We start from the raw sequence: 8,426 nt of genomic DNA, 5'->3' as shown, positions 1-8,426 counted from the left end.
AACCAGTCATGGAATCTGCTTTGGCTTAACGTCTTCTGATGCTGGCACAGAGCCCAGGGGCTCTGAGAGAAATGAAGGAGAGATGAGATCAGTGACCTGCTCCCTGAGAGCGCCTGGAGGTGGGGGTGAGGCAGCAGGCAGGGCCTTTCACCCACTTTCCCAGGTGCAGTCACTGATAACCAAAGAGCCCCTTTGGTTTAACCCTTGGTGTGGGGGGCCGGAGAGATAGTACAATGAGTAGGGCACTTGCCTTGCACGTGGCCAACCTGGGTTCGATCCCTGGCATCCCATATGGTCCCCTGAACCCGCCAGAAGTATTTCCTGAGTTCAGAGGTAGGAGTAACCCCTGATTATCTCCAGGTGTGGCCTAAAAGTTATAGCACTGTAGCACTGTCCTCCCATTGTTCATCAATTTGCTCAAGCGGGCAACAGTAACATGTCCATTGTGGGACTTGTTACTGTGTTTGGCATATGGAATACGTCATGGGTAGCTTGCCGGGTTTTGCCTTGCGGGCGAGATACTCTCGGTAGCTTGCTGGGCTCTCCAAGAGGGGCGGAGGAGTTGAACTCGGGTCGGCCAGGTCGACCGTGTGCAAGGCAAACGCCTTACCGGATATGCTATCGCTCCGGCCCAAAGGTTATAAACAAAACAAAATAAGTAACAGCCTTGGTGTTTGTGTGCCCTTGGGCAGGCAAGAGCCATCACAGTCAGGGGGTGGTACTTGCGGCCTCTTTTCTCACAGACTTGAGGGCCCCCTCTCTTTCTTCCCTTGTCTCAGCTTTTTACTTTCACACCAGGGGGGGCCCAGAGCTACCCACAGGCCTCTGGGCCAGTTCCCATTGAGGAGAGCAGCTCTGGCATTACCTCTGGTTAGTGAGGCAAAGGGCCTCCAGAAACTTCCATTGCATTCCACCGTCCTTTGGGGATATCAGGGACAGGTAGCCCCTGAGGAGCTGGGTAAGTTGCCTGGATTGAGGAACCTTCCAGGGGAGTGACCCACAGCTGGGGGATTGCAGCCCTCCCTCCTGAGCCCCCACACTCAGCACCCCTTCAGGCCCTTCCTGGTTCCTAAAGAGTGGAGAGAATTTCCTTAGAAATCCGAGGAGTCCTGGCCCCGTCAAGCCCTCCAGCAGCTAAAGAGCAAACCCATTCCTGAAGCTCCTTCCTCTGAAAACTGGTAATTTAAAAAGGAACAAAGTCTGCATTTAGCCCTTCTTTCTAGGGAGAACATTAAAAGAAAAAAAAATTATTGAGATTTTTATGGTTTATAATATTATTAACAATGCTTTCTCATGCACATAGTCCCAGCATCACACCCATCACCAGTGTACCCTCCCCCAGAACCCCAGCTCCCTTCCCTCTCACCCCCTAACTCAATTGGGTGGATTGGTTTTCGCATTATGCTGTCTGTGGCCCTTGGTTGCTTCCTCGCTGTGTTTAATGATACGAGAGATCATCCTGTACCTGCCCCTTTCCTTCTGACAGACTTTTCTTAGCAGGACACCCTTGAGTTCTATCCGTGTGGCTACAAATGGTGTGATTATGTTCTTTCTTAGAGCTGCATAGTATTCCACTGTCTGTCTGTCTGTCTATCTATCTTTCTATCTATCTATCTATCTATCTATCTATCTATCTATCTCTATATTTATATATATTGCAACTTCCTGCTGTAGTTGGGCATCTGTGTTGTTTCTGTACCTTGGCTATGGTACTGAGTGCAGTGATGAATATAGGTGTGTGTGTGTGTGTGTGTGTATCTTTTTCAAGTAGCCCCCAAGCACTGTCAAGTGTGGCCCCCCCAAAACCAAAAATACAGACATTTTTATAGGGGCCGCTCCTGGCAGATGTGGGGCTCCAAAACGTGTGCTGCTGGGGCGTCCCCCAGCACTGCTGGGTGGGGAGGGAGATGGGCAGGAGGGTCCAGGGGTCATTCTGTGCTGCGCAGTCAGCACCTGCTCCCTGACCCCCCACTTTGAGCTGCATCCCTAGCCCCAGCAACAGCATTTTATTTTATTTTTTTTTACAAGGGCCTTATTTTGTCCCATTGGTGATCAGTGATCATTACGTTTTCTTCTAAAACCCACTGGGCTGGAGAGCCTCGGCAAATGTGTCCTGGAACAGTGCTCCCTAGCAGGAGCGCTGCCTTATGTGACAAACCCACACACACCCTATTGTCTTGAGTACAAGTCTTTTTGTTTTTTATCCAGTTTTCCCAACGCCATTTGTTTGGGGGCTTTTTTGTTTGTTTTGGTTTTGGATTTTCAGCGATGCTCAGGGATTACTCCTGGCTCTGTACTCTGGTAAAGTTTGGGGGACCACATGGAATGCTGGGGATTAAACCATGGGTCAGTCATGGTCAAGGCAAGTGCCTTAACCCCATATTAATTCTCTGGCCCCTTTAACACAATAGTCTTTAAGTGACACTCCCACCCCTCATCCAGTTTGGATTCCTGCGTAGGACTCAGAGGACTTCTGACACCCTGGAAGGCAATCAAGACTCCATCTGTCCTTAAAACTCCCTCCCAGGGGACCGAAGCAATAGCACAACAGGTGGAGCACTTGTCTTGCATGCAGTGAACCCAGGTTCAATCCCCGGCATCCTTTATGGTCCCCTGAACACTGCCAGGAGTGATTCCTGAGCACTGAGCCAGGAGTATGACCTGGGCATTGCCAGGGGCAGCCTCCTCCTGCCCCCCCAAACACCTCAACAGTGGTCCTCCAGTCTTCCTGTCATGACCACAGCCAACTGCCACCCCACCAGCCATGTCACCCCAGGCTTCTGAAACCCACTTATCTTCAGCACCCAGAATAGACCTAGTTGGCCACAACTCCTCGGGGACTCTCTGACGTGGGTCCCCAGGAGCCCACCCAGTGAGGATCACACTGTCCCTGCAAAACCAGCCTTGTCCCGTCCAAACCCAGCAGAGGCCGCTCAGCACACGTGGGTAGGCTCAAGCCCGCTGCCACCTGCCTGTTCAGTGCCAACCCCCGAGTCAGGGTGTGTCCACAACAGAGCTTGGGTCGGAGAGTGTCAGCACCGCCCCACCCCCACCCTTGCCCTAGATGATTGAAGCAAAGGCCTCTGCAGTCCTGTGACAGATGACCATGGCCACTTACAAGGATGTAACAGGAGACTAGAAATTACCCCTGAGGGAGGGGTTGAGGTGACAAGCTGAGTACTGAGCAGAGCTTTGCCTGCAGAGGCTCTGCTGAATTTGATCCTGAACACTGCCAGGAGAAACCACTGAGTACCAAGCCAGGGATAACTCCTGAGCACCACCCAGTGTGGCCCAAACCCACAGCCCCTGATGCCTAAATACTATAGCGCAGAGCAAGAAGTTGGCTAAGAACCAGTGGTCAGGGGAAGAGAGTGCCGGTAAGAAATGCCTCTGAGGGGCTGGAGTGATAGCACAGCGGGTAGGACGTTTGCCTTGCACATGGCGGACCCAGATTCAATTCCCAGCACCCCATTTGGTCCTCTGAGCACCACCAGGAGTAATTCCTGAGTGCAAAGCCAGGAGTATCCCCTGGGCATCGCAGGGTGTGACCCAAAAAGCCAAAAAAAAAAATGCCTCTGAGAGACTGGAGCGATAGCACAGAGGGTAGAGTGTTTGCCTTGCATGCAGCTAACCCGGGTTCAATTCCCAGCATCCCCTATGGTACCCTGAGTACCACAATTCCTGAGTGCAAAGCCAGGAGTAACCCCTGTGCATCACTGGGTGTGAGTTAAAAATAAAAAAAAAGACATGCCTCTGAGGAGGGAAAGAGCGGGTGGAGGGGGCATGGAGGGAGGTGTGAAGGAGCCTGCCCAGCATGCTCTGACCCCACTTCAGTCGATACTGGTCACCCCCATTTGCTCCTCCAGCATCTCCAGGAGTGATCCCTGAGCACTGAGCCAAGAGTTAAGTCCTGAGCGTAGCAAGTGTGAAACCCAAACCCCCAAAACACAAGAACTTTGGGATGCCTGTCCCCCACTTCTACTATGTTCCCCAGTGTGCCCAGGTGCGTGCAGCAGAGGGGGCCTCCCCACGTGGTGTGGTGGGGGAGCTGCAGTCACTGTTCTGCATCTGGGGGAGGTGCGGGGGGTGGGGTGGGGGTGGGGTGGAGAGGAGGGGATGGGGGAAATCAAACTCGCAGCCACAGGCATGGCTTTGGGAAAGAGCAGAGATGGCCTTGCCAAGGGCAGAAACTTCAGCGGAGTCACCTTTCACCGAGAGACAAAGAACAACCCCCTGTGCACACCTTCCTTCCCCTCACGGGTACCCCTGGCTGTCGTTGGGGCATGGCAGAGTGGCCCCCAGGACCCCCTGGCAGGAGTCATGTTCTCACACGCCCCGACACACGTGTTTGCGGCCCCCCGCTGCTGGGCGCTTTCTTCTCTTATCATTGCTCCACCCGTGACCTTTGCTGGTTACAGACTCTCTGGCTGGAGCCAGATGGATTTGTTTGATTTTTGTTGATGGTTATTAGGAAGAGGAAGTGGCAGAGGGGATTACCTCAAGTTTAAACCTATTTCCAGCAGAGTCCCAGGGCCTTTAATTATACATCTCGGGTCTGTTTGGTAAAGAAGTGGTCAAAGATGTGCTTTTTATCTCGCTTAGAATCTCCTGAGCCTGCAGTGCCTGGGCTCCTGCAAACCAGGCCCCGGGCTGCTGGCAGGAGAAGGGGTGGGAAGGGGTGTGAAATGAAAGCTCTAGAGCCTTTGGTGCAGGGAGGGGAGGTGTGATGAGGGTCCCCCAACCCTGGTGGGGGGGCGGTGGGATTTGGGGAACAGGCAGTGCTGAGATCAGAACCTGGAACTCCACACCACATTGGATGGGATATAAAGAAGAAGGCAACCAATCTCAATAAAGAAAATCTTAGCCCACAAGGCTCCACCTGTAACAACATGTTCGTAATCTCTTCTACAAGGGCTTAATGGCTCCAGGGTGAGATTCAACAATCTTTACACACTTTCTTTTAAGGAAACTTTTTTTGGATCATTTTTAGCGAATTCTTCGTAATAAGCAACAGGAAATAAATTATTTCGGACCTGCTATTGGGGCAGGCGTGGATGGTTTGGGAAAATTGGAAATAATCATGGTGGAAAGGTGTAATGGTGGTGGGATTGGTGTTGAAGTATTGAATGTAATAAATCATTGTGAATGACTTTATAAAAATTAAATTAAATTTGGGGCTGGCACAGTAGTACAGCGGGTAGGGTGTTTGCCTTGCATGCCAAGACCTAGGTTCGATTCCCAGCATCCCATATGGTCCCCTGAGCACTGCCTGGAGTAATATAATTCCTGAGTGCAGAGCCAGGAGTAAGTCCTGTGCATCGCCAGGTGTGACCCAAAAAACAAAACAAACAAACAAACAAAAACATTAAGTTTAATTTAAAAAAGACAGTGTGGGTTCCAGAACTTTGAGCTCTCAAGAAACCTTTTCTTTTCTTTTCTTTCTTTTCTTTTTTTTTTTAATTTTTTTTTTTATTAGTGAAACACCATGAGGTACAGTTGTAGATTTACAATTTTTTGTGCTTGGGTTTGATTATACAATGATCAGATACCCATCCCTCCACCAGTGCCCATTTTCCACCACCATGGATAATATCCCCCCCACCCCCATCTCCTCATCCCCCCCTGCCTCTGTGGCAGGGCAATCCCCTGTGTTCTCTCTCTCCTTTTGGGTGTTGTGGTCTGCAAAAGAGGCATTGAGTGGCAAATATGTTCAGTCCATAGTCCACTTTCGACATGCATCTCCCCTCCTGGGAGGGTCCTCCAAACACCCTTTATTTGGTGTTCCCTTCTCTGTCTGAGCTGCCCTTTCCTCTAGAATGCCCGACTGGCCACTAAGCTATGGAGTAATCCTCCTGGTGCTGATCTCAGCTATTCTTGGGTATTAATCTCATATTTTGTTACTTTATATCCCCCAGATGAATGCAATCTTTCTATGTCTTTCTTTTCTTTTTTTTTTGTTCTTTTTTTTTTTATTTTGGGGGACACACCCAGGATGCTCAGGAATTACTCCTGGCTCTGCATTCTGCAAGCAATTTACCCGCTGTATTATCGCTCTATCCCTCAACAAACTCTTCTACTTTTTTTTTTGTGTGGGAGGTGGGGTACTGCACTGGTCTGACTCTGCACTCAGGGATTACTGGATCATTATTGGTTGGGTTTGGAGGATTGTATGGGGTGGCGGGGACCAAACCTGGATCAGCTTTGTGCAAGGCAAGCACCTTACCCACTGCTTTATTGTTCTAGTCCTGCTACTTGGGGTCCCTCCTGGCAGTGTTTAAGGGATTATGTGGAGTCAGGGATTAGACCATGCAAAGCATGAACCCAGCCCATTGGGCTATCTTGATATCCTTGAGAAGCATCATCTTTGGACTAAAGAGACAGTACAGCGGGAAGGGCGCTTGCCTTGCAAGCATCCAACTCAGGTTCACTCCTGGCACCCCATATGGTCCTCTGAGCCTGTCAGAAGTGATCCCTGTGTGCAGAGCCAGGAGTAAGCCCTGAGCAATGCTGGGTGTGGCCCAAAGACCCAAAACCAAAACCAAAACAAACAAAAAATCCCCAAAATCAAAAACCAATTAAAATAAATAACTAAAAGGATCATCTCCAGGAATCCTTGGTCAGGACATTGCAGGAGGATACAGAAAGACTAAAACTGCACCCCAGAGAGCTGGGGTCTTCCTTTGGGGGCTGTAGTGCCCAGAAAGGCACCTGGAGAGGACAAGCAGCCCTGCAGGATGGATGAGGCCAGGCAGGTGCTCCCCACAGTGCACCCAGCATCTTGTCTATCTCTCTGCAGAAACAGGAAGGGCGTGTGTGGACTCACCCACGCTGTGTTGGGGTGCTCAAGAGAGCACGGCAGGGGCTGAAGAGATAGGACAGTGGACAGGGCACTTGCCTTGCACACGGCCAGCCTGTGTTCAGTCCCCAGCACACCATATGGTCCTCCAAGGCCCCAGGAGTGATCCCTGAGCACAGTCAGGAGTAAGCTCTGAGAACTACCAAAAGAAAAGAGGAAAAAAAAAAGGAGAGAAAAAGGCAAAGTAGATTTCCCCAACCCCCTCACACTTTGCACAGTGAAGGTATCAGACAGCGCTCCCAGCCTGCCCCCAGCTGAAGGCCAACCTTCATTGGTGAGAGGGATTTATATTGCCAACTTGCCGCATGTCCAGGACTGAGGCTTAATGGTGTCAAATGCCACCTGTCAGGTGTGGGAGGAGGCTGCTGGATGATGGGAATCATTCACAGCTGAGTCAGAGCATCCAGAGTGATTCCTTAGCTTCATCCCACCCCCATTCCCCAATCAAGACCCAGCCATGAAGCTCAAATGCACACACAATTTCAGTCAATGGGCTCCAAGTTTCCCTTCAAGTTCCAGTGTGAGGGGATGGAAAGGAGGGAGGAGCACTGGGTTCCAGTGGCTGTGGGAATGACTGGGGGGTCAGTGTGTGGGCTGGGAACCCTTCACTCCTCCAGGAAGGCCATGTTTTCCCTGCAGCCAGGGCCCTGCGCCCTCCACAGCACACGGGCAGCAAATGCAGATTCTGGCTCATCCCAGGGATCCATCTATACCCCACGTGGGTGAGGAAGATTCTTCTGCTTCTCCTTAGGCTGTGGGAACACCCCAAGAGACGTGGGTGATCCCTCAACTGGGGTCTACTACCACCTCTACCTCCTCCAGACCCCCCCCATGGTCCCTGAGGCTCCGAAAGTGGGGGGGGATTCAACTTATTTTAGTTCACCCATAATTCTGCAGCCAGAGAGATCTTCAGTCTTTGTACCAGCCTTGAGGGTTTCTCAAAGGCAGAAGCAGATACTCTGGAACACCTTTAATGATGGCATTCTGTGACATTGGAGGAGGGGGTACTCTTGGCGGTGCTCAGGGATCACTCCTGACAGTGCTCAGGGAACTATATGGGATGCCGGGGACCAAACCCAGCAAACGACCCTACCCGCTGTACTATCACTCCAGCCCTGTGTGATATTTTAATAGCTTTCTATGTTAAGGTGACTTTAAGAAAAATTAAATGATCGTGTTACTTCAATGACGTCTATGAAGTTTTGCCAAGTCTATGAAGACATCAGAGCAGAGTTTGCAGTGCAAGTGACTCCGAGCCTGGCCAGCCCAGGTCACTTCCTAGTCATGGGATTTCCTTAGCTGAAACCTTAGATGCATCATAACTCTCTATGATACGATTTCTTCCTGTAAAATACAGAGGAAATTTCCTGTACTAAGGTGGTCCTGAAAATTAAATGGGGCAAAATAGCAAACCCCTCCCCTACAAAAGCATGGTAGCCAGCAGCATTTAGGGGTTTTGGGGGTCACATCCAGAGATGCTCAGGGGTTACTCCTGGCTCTGAACTCAGAACTTACTCCTAATGGTGTTTGGGGGACCAGATGGGATGCCGGGGACTGAACTCACATCAGC

Source organism: Sorex fumeus, unplaced genomic scaffold, assembly GCF_029834395.1.
Source record: "Sorex fumeus unplaced genomic scaffold, SorFum_2.1 ptg000051l, whole genome shotgun sequence".
Classification (NCBI taxonomy): domain Eukaryota; kingdom Metazoa; phylum Chordata; class Mammalia; order Eulipotyphla; family Soricidae; genus Sorex; species Sorex fumeus.
Note: the sequence above shows the minus strand (reverse complement) of the source record.